The 24,218-nt window shown below is 31.2% G+C and overlaps 2 protein-coding genes across 3 annotated transcripts in view; one reads left to right on the top strand and one right to left on the bottom strand.

Moving 5' to 3' along the window:
- Window positions 1–24,218, bottom strand: part of LOC115875498 (beta-alanine transporter) — a 934,216-nt gene that overhangs the window by 128,584 nt on the left and 781,414 nt on the right. For both annotated transcript variants that reach the window (XR_004049013.1, XR_004049014.1), the window contains exon 10: window positions 20,256–20,359. The gene's annotated coding sequence lies outside the window, so the exon portion shown is untranslated. The remainder of the gene's footprint in view (window positions 1–20,255; window positions 20,360–24,218) is intronic.
- Window positions 1–24,218, top strand: part of LOC115875507 (prolactin-releasing peptide receptor-like) — a 329,200-nt gene that overhangs the window by 112,504 nt on the left and 192,478 nt on the right. The gene's annotated exons all lie outside the window — the stretch shown is intronic.

The raw sequence follows: 24,218 nt of genomic DNA, 5'->3' as shown, positions 1-24,218 counted from the left end.
TTAAGATGTGTTTTTTAACCAAAAAGTAAAAACATTTCCAGTAATGGGTCGGTATTTAAATGTGTGGAAGTAAATCGCATATGGATCTTATTAAGTTCGAGTGAGAGAAATGTGACGGTGTGCTGTTGCGGCGTTGCCATATTTCTCCGGTACGCCTTTTCCTATCAAGTAAAGTAAAATCACGATAGCAATTTTTTAAAAATTACTAGATAAAATCATTAGATATGTTTCTGAGCATCTGAAATGGAATTATGAGGATATCAATAAGGTATCCATATTTTTTATAACGAGAAAACGTCAGTAATCGTGATAATTTAAAAACTCAACTTTTTAACACATATTGAAACTTTTTTTATTTTGAAGTTCGGATCTTTTACAAGATGTTTAAATGAGAATAATTCGATAGGCTTGTTTTTTTTCTATTCAAAAATTTAAAAAAACTTCCATTTAGTTTTAGTGCATAGCAATCGTGTAACTTTTTTTATTTGTTAAGATTTTCACATACTGTGCGAAGAAAATATAGCAGAAATATTAAGAAAGTATAAAAAAACTACAATCAATTATTTCTAATGGATTTCGAGATATCGATTTTTGAATAACATTCAGAGTTCTAATAGCGCGACCACTGTAGAACACCAACTGAATTCCACTTATATTTTTATTAACTTGCACTTAAAAATTTACAAGTTATAGGGAAAATTACAACGACTCGTTAATAAATAAACAAATAAAGTATCACGAGCCGTAATTAAATCGTAAAGCTGAATGAATGATATACACCCTTATCGAGAATTTACGTATATAATATAAGTACTGATAGGGTTGACCGGTCGACCGCGACGAATCTGCTGTATCCCCTTCCACGTCTCTTAGCAATGTGCACAGATTCTCGATTTATTTCATATGTTTGGCAACGTTTTTACTGTTCTCTCTTTGTTCAGTACATTATAAACGCATTGTATTCTTCTTACACACGGAAATCTCGATTTAAAACTAACCTTTGCCAGCGCTTAGTATATGTGACCATTATAAGTATCATAATATTCAACAAAGTTGTTTATCCTGACATTTTTTCAAATTCCGACCGGATCCTCTCAAACTCCTAAAACCCTGGATATATCCGGGTTAATCCAGAGGTATAGACCCTAGATCTGTACTTACCTATATTTATAGTTTTGAATCAGCTTAATATTTATACGGTTTTAAACTTCTTCGGTTCTTTTAAAACTGCCAACATGTATAAATAACACATAAATTTTATTATTGTCTAGGATTAAATTATACCTTACGGTTGTTTCTAAGCCGTTCAAAAGGTCCAAAATATATGGGCCAATTTAGAAAATACACTTTCCGCAGCCTAATACAGATTCCCGAATTTGAATGTAAATTCCGAAGTAAATTTTATTAAGCGCCATGTAAATTCGAAAGGGCTAGTGGCTTTAGTGGAATATATAAATAATATAAATATAAATTTTCCCAGGTGACAGGTTAGTTAATTAAGGCTGGGAATAGGTAGGTGGCGCATTGATTGATTTTGTATATAATTTACGAATCACTAACGATGTTGAAATAGTTGATAATTAAAATTATAATATAAAACTTCTATTGGAAAGGCTGTTTGTTTATTCAAGATAATTAATTATTCGAATAATGGAATCTCTAAATGGTGTCATTCATGATTGAAAATGTTTTCAGTACTTAAAATTTTATTTAGTTAATAATTACTATTCATTTAATACTTCATCTAATATACGGGGCGCGTCTCAAAAGGGGCTCACCCCTATAACTTTTTTATTTCAGATAGAAAAACGAGATTTGGTATGTTGGTATGTGACGTAAATTAGGATTGATCGACGTATTCAATTGTTTTCGGTCACTTCCGGTTTTACCGGAAATGACTACAACTTTTGATTTTTAAATAGCACGCTCGGCATTTTTTTTACTTTATTCGATAGAACATGACATTCTGAATAGAATGACATATCATATATCAACTTTTGACATTTTCGAATATGGTTTATTTGAAATTGTAACAAGTGGTTCATAACGACATAAGTGTGTGGTAAAAAATTATGCGTAAAAACGGTTTTTTAAAATATGCTAATGAGCCACCCAACAAACATTTGAAGGTAAAATTCCGTTAAATTAACCACCTGGACTGGAATTGACCGGATTGACCAACTAGAAATTGGTCGAAATTTCCAAGAATTGACGTTAAAATTCCCAAAGTGGGGAATAAAACTAAAGTAATTTGGAAGTTAAAAACAGGTTAACAGGTTATGATGTCTTGTATGAAATATGGGCTATGAAGTCAAAAATAACTAACCTGAGGTCATAACATGGTAAAATAGAGGTGAATTTTACTAAAAATAGTCCTAATTTGTACTACCTACATTTTAACATGGGAAAGAAAGACAAAAAATAAGGTAAAGTATTTTTCTTTTTAATATGTATATGTAAATGAATTTACTAACTCCTCCAAAAATATATGACATAACACAACCTCCTATGATGTAAATTAGGATCAATTGACTTATTCAATTGTTTTTGGTCACTTCCTGTTTCACCGGAGATGACTACAACCTTTGATTTTTAAATAGCACCCTCGGTATATATCTACTTTATTAGATAGAAAATAACACTCTGAGTAGAATGACATATTATATGTCAACTATTGACATTTTCGTATCAAAAATCAAAAAAATCGTATTTAAATTGCAATCTAGAGTGCCATGGCTGTGTTAATAACACTAATTTTTAATCAAGGAGCTTTGGAAAAATAGATTTGATCGTTTAAAGTTTTACAATGGAACAAGAGTGGCTCACTAGCAAATTTGGGAAAAGCATTTTTTTACGAATAATTTGGTACCACACACTTGGTATTTCGAGTCAAATTGTCGTTATGAACCGTATATTATAATTTGAAATAAATCATATGCGAAAACGTCAAAAGTTGACATGATATGTCATTTTACTCAGAGTGCCATTTTTTATCAGATCAAATAGAAATATACCGAGGGTGTCATTTAAAAATCAAAAGTTGTAGTATATACCAAATCTCGTTTTTTATCTGTAAAAATAAAAAAGTTTTTAAATTTTGAGTCACTTTTGAGACGCAGCCTCTTAAAACATTAGACTGAAGTTGTCAAAGCTATTTAGTACAAATATAATTACACTAGAATGGGACATAAAATATTTTGTTCTTTGCTAATACAGAATGTCAGTGATGAATACTTAATTCTATTCTATAATGTGGTATATGTATATTGAGCTAAAATAAAATCGTATTGTATACAGGGTGGTCTGAACTGTATTCCGGAAACTTCGGCAGCATATTCTGCAGATTAAAATAAGTAAAAAAGTTCCTATAAAAGTATGTCCTAAAATGCTTAGTTTAGGAGATACAGGGTGTAAAAGTTTCACAACCAAACCAAACCAAACATGTTGACCAAATAGTTATTAGACTGAAATCTTAAATTTGAAATCTTTTTGTGCCAAAAGTTCAACTGTTTAAAAATCTGTTTAATCATCATTTTTTCGCAGAAATATTTATGATTAATTTAAAAAAAAATAAAAATGTATTATTTCAGTCAAATAACTATTCAACGCGTGTGCTTATTTTTTGTCAATAATGACATGTATTGACTATTTACATTTTAAATATCTTAAGAACGGTTGCTCGTAGCGATTTTTACCAAGAGACATTTTTTACGTAAAAAGTCATGGAAATGTATATTTTTTTAGTCAGTAGTCTTATACAGGTACCGTCGAAAAATTAATACCCTTCAAAACAGTCAAAACGCATGAAGGTGGCGCCCCCTACAAACAGGAGTCATTTTGACATCAAAATCAAATTTCTCGTGTCACAAAACTCTCAGACACCAATTTTCATCGAAATATTGACGTTACTTCAAAAATTATTTAGAAAAAATCGAAATAAAATGAAACTTCTACACCCTGTATCTCCGAAACTAAGTATTTTAGAACATACATTTATACGAACTTTTTCAGTTATTTTTATCTGCAGAATATGCTGCCGAAGTTTCCGAAATACAGTTCGGACCAACCTGTATATAGAAAGATATCCTATTCAGTTGCGACGTTTTGAAGAAAAGGCTAAGTAAATAATAGAACTTTAATTAACTTGACTTGGTTTTATTCATTACAAAAGTTACATAAAGGCATCTGTAACTAGCAGCTCTATTTATAAACCAGAAATGAAATGTCCGTTTTTGTTTCTCATAGGAGTAGTTAAAAACCAATAAAAAGTTATTAAGTTTTAGTATATCTCTATATTAGTTAAGGAAGCTCTATATTAGGTTTTTGGTTTGCGATTTTCATTTCAGTTTTTTACATAAACTGGTAAAGCACATTCTGACAAAGTACAGGGTGATTCAAACACATTTTAAACCAATGTTAAATGGAATACTGTATATTTTTTTAACTCATACAAGTTATGTATACATTTTAAAGCTGAATATATCAGAAACGTCTGTTAATCTAAAGTGTAGGCGATTATCTGGCGATCGTTGTTATAGTTGGCAAAAGTAAACTGTGTCGGACCTAACGATAACATCCTTTACAGGAGAACACCTGACAAAGGGCATTATTGGTTTAGGACGAAAACCTGATTTGGTTAAACAAACGGAAGTAGATTTTCATTGCAGAAAAAGCAGGTATATTTAATTTAAATTTTATTAAAGAAATACTGGTATAATTAAAAATTCTGTAGTCTCTGAACAGGTTTGTCAAGTAAAACATTATATTTTGTTTGTTTAGATCTAAGGCTTAGATCTCAGGACTTACGACTGAAAAAAGAAATCAAAGATTGTCCTTGATTTAAGTAAGAAAACTTTTTTGGATTGCCCTGAGGTTTTTTAAAAGGACACTGTCACCCCAGTGAACAACGCCAAACGCAGATTCTATGGAAAAATGGGGGAAACACCAGAACATCTCATTACTGAGTGCACTGAGATGATAACCATTCGTGCTATAAACTTTGGTACGACTAATATCGGAGATAGGGAACTAACCTCTGTAATACCATCTCAGATACTGGCTTTAGTCAAAGCCGTGAGACTGTATGATGAGTTACAACTCAAGAAAGGGGGACACAATAGATTTACAAGGTCGCGGTGATTATACTCTGTTTTTTTTCTAAGGTAAGATTTCGACAGACGATGACAGAAGAAAAGCAGATGACGTCCGATACCAATCTATGTATTTATTTTACTAAAAAAAGTTCTAATATTTTTTTAGTTAACTATGGATGGATTTAAATTAAATCCGTTATACGTTGTCTTTTGTTGTTTTTACCCAGTTTTATTGGTTTATTTCAAAAATGACAGATCATATTTCAATTTTATTGGTTTGACGGAACGATGAACGACAAACGGACGCCGATGCATATTATGAACTTGCCTTTAGATTTTCGAGGCGTGCCAAAATCTTGCCAAATTATAGATTATAATTTTGTGTCAACTTATGTCAAATATCTGCGTTTTGGAAGATGATGCATTTTGATTTGTGTTATTACGTGTATTTTTTTGTCTTTTGAAGTCAAGAGGAGAAAAAATCGAGGAAAAATTAACTGTACACCCAGAGCACAGTTTTATAGTTAATACTCGCTGCCCAGGCAGAAAGTCTTATACACCCATAAAGTTACCATCAATAAAGTTTGTATACCATCTGATCGTAGATAAGTGCGTCTCGTATATGCTATAAGAATCGTTCTAAACATATACTACTAGAGTAGCTGTAAAATATAGACATTACACGATAGGTAAATAATGGATTTTAGTACTGCAGAAAAATAATGTCAAAAGGTACTGGTTTAAAAAAATTAAGATTAAACTTAATTAATCAACTTTTAAGGTATAAAATTAAATTTGGTAAGTGTTATTATTAATAAAATAGTTTGTTTTATTTATGTTGTTTTATGTCCTGTGGAATATTACAAATTTGTATTTGTACATAAGTTATATTGATAAAAATCGGAAATAAATGCGGGAAGTTTATTGAAGCTTGAAAGTAAGAAATAGTTTTTTTATATTTTTTTGGTATGTGGTGTTTTGTTCTTGTTTGTTTTGTATATACCGTTTTTTTTTAAATAAAATGACTCGATTACATTTTTTCAGTTTTATACAGTTTTTTTTCACAATATTTTGAAGTAATCACTTATCAGTCAAATTTTAAATATATTAGTATGGGTTTACATGAATCCGTAATGCGTCGTCCGTCGTTGATTTTATGTAATTTTACTGGGTTATTTAAAAATGACAGCTCATACTTGAATATGATTGGACTAACGGAACGACGGATGACGCATTACGGATGCATATAAACTCACCTTTAATTTCCTGCTATGCGTTCCAATTGTACCAACTTTCTTTGTAAAATAAAATAAACTACTTTGAAATTAAAGTGACACACACATCTATCACTGTCAAGGATCTTGTCGTTGGACAGACTATAACTTCTATCACATAATTTTCCAAAAAAATTATCGACAAAAATACTTTATTTCTTTTGTAACTTCTAAAGCTACAGTTTAATTAATTTGTTTTAAATGGAAACTACTGAAATTATGTATGTAAATAATTATGAATAATAATATTAAAACGCGCGTATATTTTCGTTACAATTCCCTTAATAAATCTAGAAAATTCCAGATACTACCAGTGTTAAAAATAACTTCCGCCAAATTCATGCACTAAAATCATCGTCCTTGGTCGCAGCCATCCACAAAAGCCTCGCATACGCGACTTGTTGACGTGAATGGAATACTCGTCGCGTATAATTATGTTCGTCTGGTCGTTTGACAGCCCGTTGCCACGACAATGACAAGCTGAACGTCGCCGAAAAGAGTTCCGAAGACAAAAACAATAATTCGCAGACAAATGAACAGACCGACGATGAGGAAAGGCGGCAAATATGAAGACGTAATTTGTACCTCATTGTCTACATGGTTATAAATATCTCGGGGAGGGAATTGCTAGTCTAGTCGAAACGTTGTTTGTCGTTTTATAAGAGGAATGTTTACCAGATTTTTTTTCTTAAGGCTCTATTACGCTTTTATTTATACTCGTATTTTTTACTAATTTTTTCATATCAAAATTATACTAATTATTCATGATGAATATTTTAGAATGAGTGGAAACCTTAACGATCTATTGTATCTCCCTTTCTTGAGTTATAACTCATCATACACTAGATTTCCGTATGTAAGAAGAGTACAATGGCCTTTATAATGTACTGAACAAAGAGAAAACAGTAAAAACGTTGCTAAACGTATGAAATAAATCGAGAAACTGGGCTGTCCTAAGAAGAAACACTATATATCCATTTTTTTGTAAATATAATTTTTAACATATACAGGTTGTTTTTTTTTCGATTTATTAAGCCGCGTCCAAGCTACTCGAACAAAATGTTCGCGAACATATATAATTATACAGATACTAAGTGAAAATTGTGAGATAGGTAGATTTATAAATAATAAAGCCAACAAGTACAGCTAGCCTAGGCCTATTAAGGAGCGCGGAGCGCCGAAAGGCTAGCCTGTACGCCAGAGCGTGCATCTGCCTATGCTAGAACGCGCGCGTTCTTTTTCCGACGGGTGTCGGTAAATCAAAAGGAGCGAACGGCGTGCATTTCGGCGGACATTGTACCGGACACTTGGAAGGATCTCATTTAATTTCGGGCGTCCATCTGTGATTTTTATTTTTTACCGAGTATTCGACAATGGGAGACGCAGTTATTGACTGGGATCGTGAAAAACATTTACAACTAATTTCTTTACACAAAGAAAAGATTTTATAATTTTAATTTTATTGTGGGTTGAGTGTGAATAGCTATGTAGCTAGACTTCGTCCATATAATTTAATTTTTGTTAATAAAGACCTTTATGATTATTTTTATTAAAAATCGGAATTGTTATGGGATTCTGAAATTAAAAATTACTACTTATTGGGAAGTTTGACACCGGAAATGAAATTTTACCATTACATTTTTAGAAATAAATATACCGGGTGTTTCTGAAAAGTGGTTCACTTCTATAACTTTTTTAATTTTTTTAGATAAAAAACGAGATTTGGTATGTTAGTATAGGACATAAATCAGGATAGATCGACGTTTTCATTTATTTTCGGTCACTACCTATTTCACCGGAAATGACAACAACTTTTGATTTAAATGGTACCCTCGGTATTTTTTACCGTATATGATAGAAAATGACATTCTAAATAGAATGATATATTATATGTCAACTTTTGACATTTTTAAATTAAAAATGGCCATAAATAAACGTAACGACAATTTTACTCCAAATACCAAGTATGTGGCACAAAATTATTCGTAAAAAATGCTTTTTCCAAATATGCTGAGCCAGCCTCGTACCATTTGAAAAATTTGAGTTATCATTAAAAATACGATTTGGGCATCTTTTAAGCGGCCATGAAAGGATACGAAAAAAAAATTACAGGATCAAATATATGTTTCTAAAGTTCTTTGATTGCAAATTAATAGTTTTAACTCAGTCTTGGCACTCTAGATTGAAATTTAAAATGCTATTTTTATTTAATTGGAATTGTCTAAAATTGACGTATGGTATGTCATTCTATTCAGAATGTCATTTTCTATCAAATAAAGTAAAAAAGTACTTAGGATACAATCTAAAAATACAAAGTTGTAGTCATTTCCTGTGAAACAGGAAGCCACCGAAGGTAATTGACTACGTCAATCGATCCCGATTTATGTCATATACTAACAAACCAAATTTTGTTGTATTATCTGAAAAAATAAAAAAGTAAAAAAGTGAGAAACACCTGGTAGAATCGGCTAAAAATGAATACAGGTCTTAAAAATACACTATAACGAATAACCTATCAAAAGACCCCTGTGACCCTCCGCCTGCTAAATATTGATTCTTCAACTACAAAAGTTCTTAAACTGTTTACCGGTTAATTTATTTAATAAAATGTTTGCACTCAAAATCCGGGCACTCGAAAAAACAGCGACTACCTAAACGCATCCTAGATCTATAGAGCAAATTGGTTGTCGCATTCTTCCCCGCACGTCAGTCCTCGGGACCAATGCGATGGGCTGCGCCGTCGTTTATGACCTGCTGCTACGAGTATATAGTGTGAATTATATATGTTCGTAAACGTTTTGTTCGAGTAGCTTGGACGCGGGTTTATAATTTTCTTCCAAGTACTTATAGCGTTTCGAATGAAATTTTGAGGGTAAAAGTTATTATAAATGCGACATATTTTAAAGCTAAAAAAGTGTCGACATATTCACCAGGAACTTGCATATGGGTCACCACTTGAATATTTTTCTAAAAAAAGCATGTACGTCACTGACTTTTTTTCTCTTGTTAGCGAAATAGTGTAAGCAGTTTAATGCCGATTAATAGCGTTTTCACATGCGACGGACCGTCCGTCGTGTTTTTTTAAGATAGCTGTCGGACGAACTCCGTCGGACGGAGCATACACATGTGAAATTGTTCATATAAACTCATGGTACTTGCTCGAAGTTGCGCACGCTCCGCTTCATCTGAAAGCGCTGTAAAAGTTGTCTCTTGATATTTTGTCGATTCCGGCCTCCTTGATGAGATAAAAGCAATTTTATTAATTATAATTATTGTTAGTTCCCAGTAGTTAATACGCAGAAAAATCGTGGGTGTTTGGGAAGTACGACATAAACCGAGCATCGGTGTACATCGGGCCAAAAAATACCCATTAAATTTCTGTTCGATTCGTCTATATGTGCCTTAGTGTTGGCGGTTGGAATAGCCATGAATGTTTGTAGGCATATGGATTAATATATGTTTTAGTACCTGAAGAAGCGACAATAAAGTCGCGAAACGTTGCAAAAACATTGTTGACTTTTGAGCCTTCCCAAACACCCACAATTTTATTAATTTGCCGTAATCCAAGACTAATAGCAACCTTTAAAAAAATAATATCATTAACTTGCGAAAGTTTTAAAAAAGTACTCATTGATTCCTCATCAAAAAATATGAAAAACAGTTCCTATAAACATGGGTATGGAGTTTTAGAGTTATAGGATGTTAAACATTTTTAAAATTAGGGTTTTTGTAATTATTTTAAATACCATTATTTTTTTTATTTGAAAATGCTGTAGGTTGGACTAATAGTAACAGTAACTAATAATAATAATATTTAATAATATATTATATGTAAAATATATCATTTATTAATTTTATTTTAATTTTAATTTTATTAACTGTGATTAATAAAACTGCGTTTATCTCATCAAGGATGCCGAATTCGACAAAATATCAAGATATAACTTTTAATTGCCCTTAAACAGCCTACACAATTTTGATATCAAAAGAAAAAAAAGTCAGTGGCGCACATGTTTTTTTTTGGAAAAATTATGCAGTGATAACCCATATGCACGTCCCTGATGAATTTATCGACACATTTTTAGCATTAAAATATGCAGCACTTATATTAACTTTTACTCTCAAAATTTCTTTTGAATCACTAAAAGTACTTGGAAGAAAATTATAATAAATCAAAAGATTATTAAGATTTTAACGTCCTGTAGCTACAAACCAAAGCAGAATCGGATATGCTGATATGAAAAATAAATTTTATGAGGAATCTCACCACGAGAGATGGCGCATGTTTTTTGAAACACCCTGTATGTATATACTTGCTTATTATCTGCTTATTATCTATCTATTGCAATCGTAAAAATTTAGATTTACAGCAAAATAACGAAGATACAAACTAAAAAAACCCAGTATCTTAAATGTGACCGCAACAAAGTGAACACAGCAATTTTTACTCTTAATTTCTCAAAAAAACGTAAATAATGTAATGTAAAAGTAAATAATGTAATAATATAAATAATGCAATTTTTGTTTATAAAAATACAAATAATATCTAATTCTTGTTTACAGATTATAATAAACAAAGAAATATATATTTTCAAAAACAGCAATTTAAAAAATAAAAGAGGTATGTATTACGGTCAGAGTTTCTTATACAGGGTGTCCCAGAAATAAGTGCAAATATTTTAACTGGTAGTATAGTTCAACCCCAGAAACACGCCTATGAGGTTTTTTTCGCGAAAAAAAAATTTTGAAAATTCGAAATTTTTTGAAAAAAATTTTGGAAATTTTTTTAGTTTTTAGTTAAAAAACATAATTTCTTGATAATATGGCAACATAGGTATTAGATTAAATTTACAAGAAAGAAAATCCAGAAAAGATTGAGTGGTTCTCAAAATTTTAGCAAAAAATCATTTTTTTTGGAAATTTTCAAAGTAAAATAACTCCGTTATTTTGGACTTATTTGAAAAACGATAAAGAGAAAATATGTTTCTTTTATCGAGATCTACCACCCCTTAAAATATTTGCACTTATTTCTGGGACACCCTTTATAATAAAAAGCCAAGAATATTATTTCTAAACTCGAAACCTCAACCATTCTATATCTGGAATGTTTACCAATGATTGTTTTTATTTTTAGAAAATATAACTTTTACGATTCAAACAGAGGGACAACCAAACAAACAAGCAACATCTTATAGTGTATATAGAGTATTTTCAATATTTCAAGTGGCAAAAAATGTCGCATAAAAATATAACCCAGTAATATGTATCTTATTATTTTTATATAAATTTACCACTTGTAATTTTATTTGAACTTTCAAAAATATTTAACAATATTAATTTTAAGGGTGTAGAGCCTTGATTTATTAAATTATAAGCTTATAAGCATATAATTTCAAAAATCGTTTTAATTGGTCAAAATCTAACGTAACGTATATTATTATTCATTATATTTATTAAAAATATATAAACTGTGGTTGAATGATTATTATTTTGTTTATAATCGGTTTATGCTCACAATATGTCTGTAAATGATGATAATTGGAAATGACGATGATATTCACCATATAATTTTACATTTAAGATAACAACGATCTCCATTTCTAAGCCAAGTTTGACGCCGTTTTTTTTCTCGATCATAATATGATAGATTTTAATATCGAAATATAATATAATATCGTAAGTGAATGAACTGTAATCTATTTGTCATAATTCAGCAGACTGTGATATACATTTTAATTTACTTGTTATATCTTTGACCCATTTAGATAGGAACGCTAAACAATAAAGCAATATATCTGTATATTATGCATTTGTACATATAAGTGCTAAATCAATGTAGAGTTGAATACATAAAAATATTTGAGAAAATAAAATATATTTGTGTTTATGCGATATATCAATTATCTGCCATTGTTGTTTATTAAAATATTACTGGGTTATATTTTAAACCCTATACTATAGTCTAACAGCTAGCAACGTTTTCGAGAAAGTATTTTAAGACGTCTGGCTCTTTGATATATCTTTTACTATGCTCTCTGGAACAGCATGTTGCCTGTCTGGCTGCCGATACCCGTTGCGTTCACTACTGCGCATCGGAAGAAGATCCTATATTTTTTATTAATTTAGTCCTATAAATTCTAGTATTGAATATATATCGAACATGTCTCCATAGCGCAGTGCGTAGAGTTTCCGACCACGAACCGATGATTCAGAGTTCGAATCCGCGTCAGGGCGAAGACTTTTTTATTTTATTTTTGTTTATATTCTGATAGTAAAGTATTAAATAATTCTGGTGATTCAAAAAAAAATATTTAATGCTTTACTATCAGAATATAAACGAAAATAAAATAAAAAAGTCTTTGGATACAAACAAAAAAGTCTCTATGGATACAACTGACTAACGCAAGCTGTTGCTGGGATATTCTGTTCATTTTAATGTGTGGATCTTTTAAGCATTGTGAATGATCGTAAACTAATAGTTATTTTTTATACAATGTACAATTTATCGTATATAGGGAAATTAAAATAACTTGGTTGCACATTATAAAATGACCACCAGCGAACTCCATAAGACGACGCATGGTGTCATTGATGACGTGCAACGAAAGTTGTTTTAATTTCCCTTTAGATGAAATCGCGAGTGAATTAATTTCGGGAGGCGATAATGCAATTTTATCGTCGTGTATAAAACAATATTTTTTTCTATAGCGAGTTACGTTTTAAAAAATATTCAGAAATTATTATTTCAAGGAATTTATTACGAGCAGAAAAAATATTGTTCTGGGTTGGCGTTGGTTTCTATGTAATTCGACAAATAAATAAAGCTGTCTCTTTAGTTGTCAGCATAAAATAATAAATACAAGAAGAAGTGTCAAGTCAATGTTAAATTATGGAAACAGCGTGGCTGCCTGGGTATCTAATTTTCAGATATGGCGGCTGGGACATTTGACATGACATGGACATGACAATTTCAATTTTATGAAATTTATTTCCGTTTCCGGTTTTTAATGGCGGGCTGTTCAGGAGGTTTAAATGAGGGTTAATATACTTTTTACTCTTTCTAGTAGTAAATAATACAACAAAATTACTCAAAAATATTTATTTGGAATTTAGAACAATGCAAATATGCAAATCAACACAATTAAAGAGCTATAAACACATAAACTACTGTATCAATATCAAAATATTTAAATAACATCAGAGATGCTGTGTTAAAGTGAATTAGTAAAGTAACAGTGCACTGACTTACAGAAACTTGAAGATAAATAAATGTTTTCACAGCTTCACGGGCGTAAAACTAACTGGAAGCAGGAAAAAGACAACAGGAACCCACGCAAAACCTGGAATCAAAAAAAATATGTAAAAAAAACATAAATATAGGTAAATAAGACTTTTGTGAATTAAATCAAACAGGACTTGAATGAAAATAAAATGAATAAAAAATATGATACATATACATCTAATTGTACCTCATTTGTATTTTAAAAATAATCTACAAAAAAAATAATCTACATACATAGCATTATTGCTATGAAAATACATAATAGGTACCTATGTGATATGTAATTACGCATTTCTGTTCATCTTGTAGATAATTAATGTAGGCTGTAGGCTAATAATAGTTCAATAATCATAATTTACCTTGTGTAACTTGCTTTCAATTGCTCAAAATCACCGATCAATCTTTAAAGTAGAGATACCGAAAAATCCTTGGTAAAGAATATCCCAAGATCCTTGGATCTAAAGCTAAAAAAATATAAAAACAGTTAATATATTACCTATTTTTACATATAATATGGCCCATACCTACTACACGCAGAAACGTCGATTTCATCATTTTCTTCATGTAATTAATATCATATATACTTTATTAAAGTGTTAACAAGGAACTTTATATCAAAAAACATCTTTGTACTTATAAATTTCAGCCGAAATATCATAAACAAACTTCCAAGCCAATCTAAAACGGCAAAAATTAAAATGGCGCCCGAGCTTGCCAGAGGCTTCGGGAGATGACACATGGCTGACACACAGACAAAAGAAGAGGACGCCGAGGTGCATAAAAATGTTCCGTAACAGAAATCGACAGAAATCATATAGAAATATTCAGATTTTTGTCTAGGACAGTCTAGAAGGCCATGCTTTCTGCCTGGGTAGGACGGCGCCACAACTGTTTCCAATTTTCCGGTTTACTGTCACTTCCCTGGTTGTCAGTTTTGAGTCAATATTTTTTAATTCAATTTCGTGTCGATTGCTGATTGAATTGGAGCCAGAAATGGCTCAAAACGAAATAAGTAAATTACCGACAGATATTCGCTGAGGCGACAAACGCCATATCCAAACTACTTCCATTTAAATTCCAAATAACTTATGAAAAGGAATACAAAAATTTTCAAAAATGAAGGCAATTAAAAACGTGCGAGCAGAAATAAAGTTTTTAACCTATCCTCGCTGTTAAATATCATTTAATCTATTCTTGCGGTTAAAGTACTATTTTATCTACTATTTTTGATAGATGTAAGGCAATTTTAACAGTTGCTATGGAAAAAAATTCACAGTCCTTTACAAAGATGCAACCGGGGGAGCATTGAAAATGATGAAAAAAACGTAAAATTATGATTAGTGTTAATATGAGTGTATTACATACATAATATGTTTAAATAACGAACTTAACAAAAAACAACAGATTTAAAGATTCACTGAAAAAGTAGTAATGTTAACATTAAATAAAACATTATCAATAATAATTATGCGATCGCACCTATCCGTAAAACAAACAAGCAAAAAAACAAAATAACATACAAAACATCACGTTAACATGATGACAGATCATGATCGATGACAGATAAAGAATTCTTACTGAAAGTTACACTTTACGATATAATTTTTTAACTGTTAAAGGCAAACCCCATTTAAACACAAAACTTTTTAATACCTACTACTGTATCTAAAAGATTTTTTTTTAAATTACTAAATTCTTAGCCACGCTTCTGTTTTTCTTGGCTGTTGTGCGTCACGTCACAGATTAACATGCCCACGTTTGCACCACAAGGCGATGCTGCAGACCACTAGGTAGACAATTTATGTTATACAACTTGTAATCTACACTATCTAGCTTTTTTTCTTTTAAAATGTGTTCAGATTTTGTAAAAAGTATAAGTCAAAATCGCAAATCTTAAATTTGATATGAGTTTCTTAGTTTTTAACTAATACAGTGGCGAATTACAAAAATTCCTTTTCAATGAATATTAATGAGTTAAATAAAATAATTTAATAAATTACTAGCTTTTTCCCGCGACTACGTTCGCGTTACACCTCAAATCGTTCATGCATTGATTTAAATGATTTTTTACTTCTTTATAGAGAGCTAGTGAGCATAGATGTTTTTTATTTTTCATCTTTTTTTTTATTTATTAAGAGCACTAATACTCTCTTTATAGGTTATTTTTTATTCTTTGAAGGATAATTGAGGAAGATATATTTCGTTATGATGTCACTAAATAAAACCTTGTATAAAATTTTATACTGTCTGCTTTATAATGTTATAGTATTGCATTTTCGTACAGCAAACTTTCATGCCCTATTCTACTCCCTAAGTGTATAAATTTCATAAATTCGCTTTATCTTTGTGCCAATTTTTATGTGTATAATCCAGAGGTCACCAAGTTTAATATAAATTTTTACTAACTTTATCCATTTGGTTGATGAATTTCAAAAAATTCTTCTAATTCTTTTTGTAGGATTTCATTCTTCTAGACCAAATAGTAAGGAATTTTCATACAACAAACTGTTCCGACATAATTTTACTCTCTAAGAGGATGAATTTCCTAAAATCGCTTTGTGTAGCTCATTCACTAATGTCGTTTAAACGAACATTTGTGCATTATAATGACAACTACTTATCGGATAACAAATTAATTACTACTGTCAGCTACTGTCTAGGTAGAATATACCTAGAGTACCTACACCTACCTATGATGTAGGTAGATTAAAGCTTATTTTGACTTTACGTCTCACTTCGGTGTCACAAGCTGAATTTTTCAGGGATGGAAGTACAGTACATGATATGGGGACCCTTATTCCGAAAGTAGTACAAAATTAGACCGGGTAAAGGGCACTATCATCAAAAATCGATATATTAATACCACCGTATAGAGAAAACAAATACTTATTTTTTGATCCAGTACACAATAAAGTCTTCGTAGGGAGTAATTTTTTATAATTATTTACAAAAAAACATTTCCATTAGCGCTTATGACCAAAAAAAACTTTAAACATGAATAACTCATTTCAATCATGCGAAAATTTGTTTTAAAAATAGACTTTTTTTAATATAACTTTCATTTAACGAAAAACGAAGACCTAAATGAAAAGAAGAAACAATTTAAAAGTTTCGCTTATGTCTTGACAAGGTATCAAAGCAAACCCCATATTTTTTGCCTTTAAACTAATAAAGATATATCAATAAACAATTAGCGATGTAATGGTTTTTGCGCGCGCTGGACGACTGCCGCCGCTGCGCCGAGATTTCCTATACCCTTGTATATATGACGTCATGATGTGGCAAATGTAGCATTTTAATTCGATTTGGGCTCCCTTATATAGGATAACAGAAATATTTTCAATGTTAAAAGTATAAAGTGTAATTGAAACCACTAATGGAATTTACTCCACTAATTGCCAGGTTCTGAATGAGGCTTTTTACTACAATATTTTTATTCAAGTTGGGCAAAGACTGTACACTATAAACAGGGGAATTACATTTCTAAAAATTTGTTTTTATTTTAAGCTATCTAAAGACAAGACACAGTAAAAACAAAACAAAAAACTCTTCTTTTATAAGAATTTTCTTGTTTGCTCATTAATTATACAATTATGTGTTGTTTACGTTGCGCTGCTGCACGCACTGGGGGACCAATTACGGAAAAATATAATCGCATCTTGTATGAATACGAGTCGTTAGAGACCGAAATCCTACCGCAACTACAAAAAGACAGTCCCTGGATACTCTGGCCAGACTAGAAAAGGGAAACAAGGACTTTACATGGCCCCAATTATCATAAAAGTTATATATTCTAATTGCGTTCGGGCCTTGCCCAAGCAAAAAGGTTTTTATTGAGGTTGTACGCTCGAGGGTTATCTAATTTTAAAGAGAAGAAGCTGCAGGAAAATAGGGGAATAAAGACGTGAGTTGTAAAGAAGGTTTAGTGCGGAATGGTAAGAAAGATGCAATTCGGGTGGCTATAGTATAGGTTGTTTCAAGTTTTACAGTTTCTTTGGTATTACGTTGGTTATAACTGAATGGCATAAATACTTTAACAATTTTATAAGACAAAAAGAGGATAAAATAGAGGATAAAGCTCGCTAAATTTAATAAAATAATAAATAGTAAAATTATACAATTTTCTAATGTAAAAATAGTTAATTTTATATTGACATTTTAATGCTTGCAGATGTTCTGATGATCTTAAATTTTTGTTCTGTTTGATGTATAGATTAAAAATGGATGTTGATTGAAAGAATTGCCTTATAGGCAAGCATTTTAATTTCATCGTAAGAATCAATTAATGTCTTTGAATGCAGTTTATTCAAATGAATCGTGGCGATTATGGATCTATAATATACTGCCGTTGTTAAGGAAAAACGCCTCAACACAGTTGAGATTCAAGTGTGTAATTAATAAGTTATAGGTATTTTAATTTTTAGGTATTAACAAACCCGGTTATAGGATTTTTTTGAAAATTTGGATTTTTGCACAAATGCTCCATTTGTCTTAATTATTTGCAGCGTTAGAATGTTGCCTCTTCATACTAAAACTGGCAGCATATTTGTCATTTTAAATAGAATACTTATTACCTTAATACTTATTATTACGGTATATTATTACCATTTTTCGAAACTACTTTAATATCTCATAATGTTTCTATTATACTAACCTATAACAGTTTTCCAGAAAAAAAATAAAACATGTCTAAAATTGACTGTGAAAAACATGATCTTCAATAAGCGTTGGTTAAATCATAAATTCTGTATATTGACAGGTGAAATTTGGTTTACAGGTTAAGGAAAGTCGACACATTCGATCTGTCTAAATCATCCGATTAGATATCAAACAGGGATATCAAAATATCTCAAGTCATTGTTATTTTAAATTTAAGCCTATGTAAAAAATCGAAACATAAATAAAATTGATTTTCAATGATATTTCATGTTCCTATACCTAAACCTTCTGTTTGTTCAGTAAAGTCAAAAGATAATCATTCCATTATAATTATTTCGTTTAAAGAAAATCGTTACCATGACAACGCTTGACGAACTTCAAATAGCAGGATTGACTTTTTATACCACTCACTTTGAGGCCCTATACATAGGAATGGTACAATTGGATTGTTATGTGTTTATAAACATTGGCATTGAGGTACCGTATGATTTCTATTATGATCTTGTCTCTCTAAGCGCTGTACAATAAATCTGAACTAAAAGCATAGCTAATGACGTAGTATAGGCGAACAATATGCTTAGTGTATTAAAACATATAGTACGAGAGCTGGCAACGTCGGAAAAACAAGTATTTTAAGACGTCTGGCTCTTTGATATATCTTTTACTATGCTCTCTAAACCAGCATACGTCCCGTCTGGCTGCCGGTAAACGTTGCGTTCCCTACTGCGCATTGAAAGAAGATCCTATATTTTTATTAGTCGTTTAAATTCTAGTATTGAATATAAATCGAACATGTCTCCATAGCGCAGAGCGTAGAGTTACCACCACGAACCGAGGATTCAGAGTTCGAATCCGGGTCAGGGCAAAGAATTTTTTATTTTATTTTCGTTTATATATTCTGATAGCAAATTATTAAATATTTGTTTTTTTTTGAATCACTAGAATTATTTAATGCTTTACTGTCAGAATATAAAAGAAAATAAAAAAGTCTTTGCGCTGACCCGGATTGGTCTGAATCCTCGGTTCGTAGTCGGAAACTCTACGCCCTGCGCTATAGAGACATTTTGGATTTATATTCAATCCTAGAATTTATAGGACTAAATTAAAAAAAAATATAGGATCTTTTTCCGATGCGCAGTAGTGAACGCAACGAGTATCGGCAGCCAGACGGGCCGCATGCTGTTCCAGAGAGCATAGTAAAAGATATATCAAAGAGCCAGACGTCTTAAAATATTTTCTCGAAAACGTTGCTAATAATTAACTCTTAGACTAATAATTAAAAAGGCAGTAGCGAAAGCCAATTAAATTGAAAAAAATAAATGTAGTTAGGTTATTATTAGGTTAAGAGGTAGATTTAGTAGAAATAATGTATATTTGATACAATTAAACTTTTAGTTACGTAATCGAGGGCCCGATTCTTAAATTCATTGTTGCCAACCATGGCAAGATAATCGTCGCCGGGCCGACTAACTGGAATTTAAATTTCCCGCGGGGATTCACGTGGCAGCTCTGCTAAAAATGTCAAATTGCCACATTTATTTATTTATTTCCTTCATCTGTTTTGACATTTTAGTTTTGTACTACAAGTTTTTAGTTTAAACGAATTGTTTTGTGATATTTTAAGCTTAAATTTTTTTACTAGCAGATCTTGCAGTCGAACGTTGTTCTTTTTAGAACCTCTTTTAGTGCGAAGTATACAAGATAGCTTAATAGCCGTAAAAAACTCATCGCAACATTATTAGAACATTTTGAAAAAAAAGCTGTAGTAATGGTAATGGTCCTTTATGTCCGTTAAGTGCTGTTAAGAAGGTGAGTTTTGTTGATGTAAATAATAACTGTTTATATATTTATAATCAATTTATTTTTGTTTCGTAAAATATTCTGATTAAAAGAAATATATATAAAAGGTGGCAACGCTGTGCCCTCATATTAACTATATATACCTACCTTTATGGTGGACTAGTTTCTTAAAAAAGCTGGATACTTTGCCCCGTCATCAGAACCACATTTTGCATACTTCTGAATTCTGAAGATGGAGGGAGATGTAACCTCTGAAACGAGAAAAGCATGAGGTTATTTTTGATCAGATTGAAATTTTTGTTCGCTATCCTTAAAAAATCGTATTACTTTTCTCTACCTAATTAACTGTACTAAAAAGCAAGCAGAACATTTCTTCCTCTACCTGATATTTATTTTATTTCTATCGATTTTAATATCTCTTTTCATAAATACTTTGCGGTAGCAAAAACATGAATTTCCCTGCAATAACAAATTGATATTTTTATTTTCGCTTCGAGACAAATTCAAATCTGACTTTTGTACCTACGCAACAATTTTCCGATTAATTGAAGTCTGACAAATTCAGTTTAAATTTACGTTTGAAGGACGAAATCCAAAATTCAATATAACGAAGTTATTTTACTTTAGCGATCGAAACTTTCCTCTTCAATAATTTCTTCTGCGAGACAAAACATATTGTTTTGGATATTTTTTTGATATTTAATTTGGAAATGGAAGTGCCAGACAAATCGATGGAGTGTTTGTTGTTCTAGCTAAGTATATTGGGGAATAAATAAAATAAAACATTAAAAGGAAAGTTCTTTGGTTTGGGGGGGGGGGACTTGATAAGCGCCAATTAATTAATTTTAGGGTTTACTATATTATAGTAGGTCTAACTGGCCCCTACAAAATGTATAAACTCTAAAGAGCAAAGGTTGTTTAAAATATCTTTTGCCATGCTCTCTGGAAGAGCGTGCTGGCCATCTGGCTGCCGGTAGCCGTTGTGTTCACTCTGCGCATAACATCTGTACAGAGTGTCCCATTTTCGTGTGTTTTAGAGCATTTATCATTTATGAGTGAAGACACAATGGTGCGGTTTTCACATTACTTTGCTACTTTTTTATGAAACTAAATATGCAATAATAAAGTAATAACTAAAAGTATCATTAATAAGGTAAAAAAAGTATTATTTAAATATTTAACATAAATCCACCTAGTTTAAATAGTATTATTATTTTATTTCAATTAATTTAACCAGGAAAATTCTATTTCCATTGTGTTATCTTAACAAAATGAACTGAAAATGAACGTTGAAAGGTATTAAATTACCTAATTTAAACCGGCCGCCTATGATAGAATGTGTTAAAAATGCATTTTTTACCTTATTTATAAAAATAACTTTAGAGCATATTAAATTTTTTGGAAGGCTCATAATAAGACAAATAAAATGAACAAATAATATATATAGGGTGTCCCATTAAAAAAAACAAGTTTCAGTCATATTTCGAAAATAACAGCATCTAGCGAAAAACCAGCTACGCCATTTTTCGTCTTTTTGATAACTTATGCCGGGTCCAGACCAAGGCGACAAAAAGTAAACACAATTTTGAGACAAAAACAAGACAAACTTGCAACAAAAAATGGGGAATTCAGACAAGACAAACTTGAGACAAATTGTCCACACCGCAATGACAAAAGTACAACAAAGTCAAAAGTTTAGTTGTCTCGAATGAGCTTTGTTAACTATCTGTGATTTCACTGGTCTTCTACTGTTGGCAGCACACGCCATCCACACTGCGCCGACAACTTGTCGTAAAATATACGAACAAACATGAAACATAGACACCTTGATCTTTACCGATTCGAGACGGGACATTGAAAAGCCTCCTAATTTTGAAACAAAACAAAAATGAGACAAAAATATCGCAGAAATGTATTGGATTTGTCACAATTTTGTGGTAAAACATGAATGTTTCTGTCTTGTCGTTGTTTTGTCTGCTTGGTCTGGAGACGGCATTATAAGATAATCAAGATATGAGGGGTGTCAAAAAAGCATTAAACTCAAATTCGCCCTGTATTTTACGAACTAAGAATGCTAGGACAAGTCTATGTGTAGCATATTACCTTCATAAAAAAGTAGCAAAGTAATGTAAAAACTGCATCTTCGTACTCATAAACAAGAAACCCCATAAAACACATGAAAATAGGACACCCTGTATAGATGTGATGTGCTGTAGTGAAAGCAACGTCTACCGGCAGCCAGACAATACAGCACGCTCTTCAAGATAGCACAGCAAAAGATATATTAACGAACCAGCTTTCTTAAAATTCTTGTTTTCTTGATGTTGCTAACTTTCGTAAATATTATTTACTAAGAACAATCGTTTTTAAATATAAAACAAGCAAAGCTTTTTTTAATAGTAGGCGATAGTGGAATTATATACACATAATATATCGTCTATAGTCTGTCCAACGAGAAGATCCTTGACAGTGATAGATGTGTCTGTCATTTTAATTTCAAAATAGTTTTTTTTATTTTACAAAGAAATAAGTTGGTACAGCTGGAACGCATAGCAGGAAATTAATATATATATTTAAAATTTGACTGACAAGCATTTATAAGCTGACAAGTAACTTCAAAATATTGTGAAAAAAAACTGTATAAAACTGAAAAAATGTAATCGAGTTACTTTATTTAATAAAAAACGGTATGTGTTAATACAAAACAAAGAAAAACAAGACACCACATACCAAAAAATATAAAAAAGAACTATTTCTTACTTTCACGCTTTATGAAACTTGATGTACAAATACAAATTTGTAATATTCCGCAGGAATAAATAAAACAACATAAATAAAACAAACTATTTTACTAATAATAACACTTCCCAAATTTTATACCTCACAGGTTGATTAATTAACTTTAATCTTAATTTTTTTAAACCATTACCTTTTGACAGTATTTTTCTGCAGTACTAAAATCCATTATTTACCTATCGTGTGATGTCGATATTTTACAGCTACTCCAGTTTTTAGTATGTGTTTAGTATAGTCTTTCTACCATATTCGAGATGCACTTATCTACGACGAGATGGTATACGAACTTTATTGATAGTAACTTTATTGGTGTATCTGTATAAGACTTTCTGCCTGGGCAGCGAGTATTAACCATCAACTGTGCTCTGGGTTCTACAGTTAATTTTCACTCGATTTTTCCTCCACTTGACTTCAAAAGACACAAAACACACGTAATAACACAAATTAAAATGCATCATCTTTCAAAACGGAGAGTATTTGACAAGAGTTGTCACAAAATTATAACCTATAATTTGGCAAGACTTTGACAAACGTCAAAAATTTAAAGGCGAGTTCATACGCACCGGCGCACAGTGTGAAATTTACGGGGTTTAGCTGGAAAAAAATATTTCTGCGACTCTTTTAATGAAATATTAGTCTTTTTCGTTTTTATATAAAATTTTTTATCAAGGCATGGTAGAGCATGCACCCAAATAGTCGTAGTAGGGTATATACAGGGTCTCTCATAATGTTTGGTACATATGGGAAACTTTTTTACTATATTATCAGTGATTCATAAAATGTTATTTTTAATAAAAAAATTTGTTGATTAGATAATAGTTTTGAGGTTAGTAAACTACGGAGTTTAATATACGGAGTGTCTAAAATCCTACAAAATGTGGCGTTGCCGAACCAAAATACATAACCTATAAGAAAGGCAAATAAGAAAGTACTATATGTACAAGCAAAATACACTATAAAATTTTTGTGAAATGGTGCACAGCGCACATAACATACACACACACACACACCATTCCCTGTACACAAATACCAAAATGAATACAAAAATGGTCAAACTAATCTGAAAATCAATGCTTATTCTATTCCTATTTACAGTTAATAGTGTTCAGAATATTGTTATTCACTATCACTAACGCTACTGGATTCATAGTTCGTTTGCCTAGAAATATCCACCGATTTTGAGCATACCTAATACTTCTGGTAAAAGTTGTTGATGGTTGGTTTTTGGAGAAGAACGCAAACTGGCAATGAAAGGATCGGAGGTAATTAAAAGTCTATGCATAAGATCTTCATTTGTAGCTATCCTAGAAGATT

The sequence above is a fragment of the Sitophilus oryzae genome, unplaced genomic scaffold (assembly GCF_002938485.1).
Source record: "Sitophilus oryzae breed Bouriz unplaced genomic scaffold, Soryzae_2.0 scaffold_1389_pilon_pilon, whole genome shotgun sequence".
NCBI classification, from domain to species: Eukaryota; Metazoa; Arthropoda; class Insecta; order Coleoptera; family Curculionidae; genus Sitophilus; species Sitophilus oryzae.
Note: the sequence above shows the minus strand (reverse complement) of the source record. Positions and strands in the feature narration are given on the sequence as shown.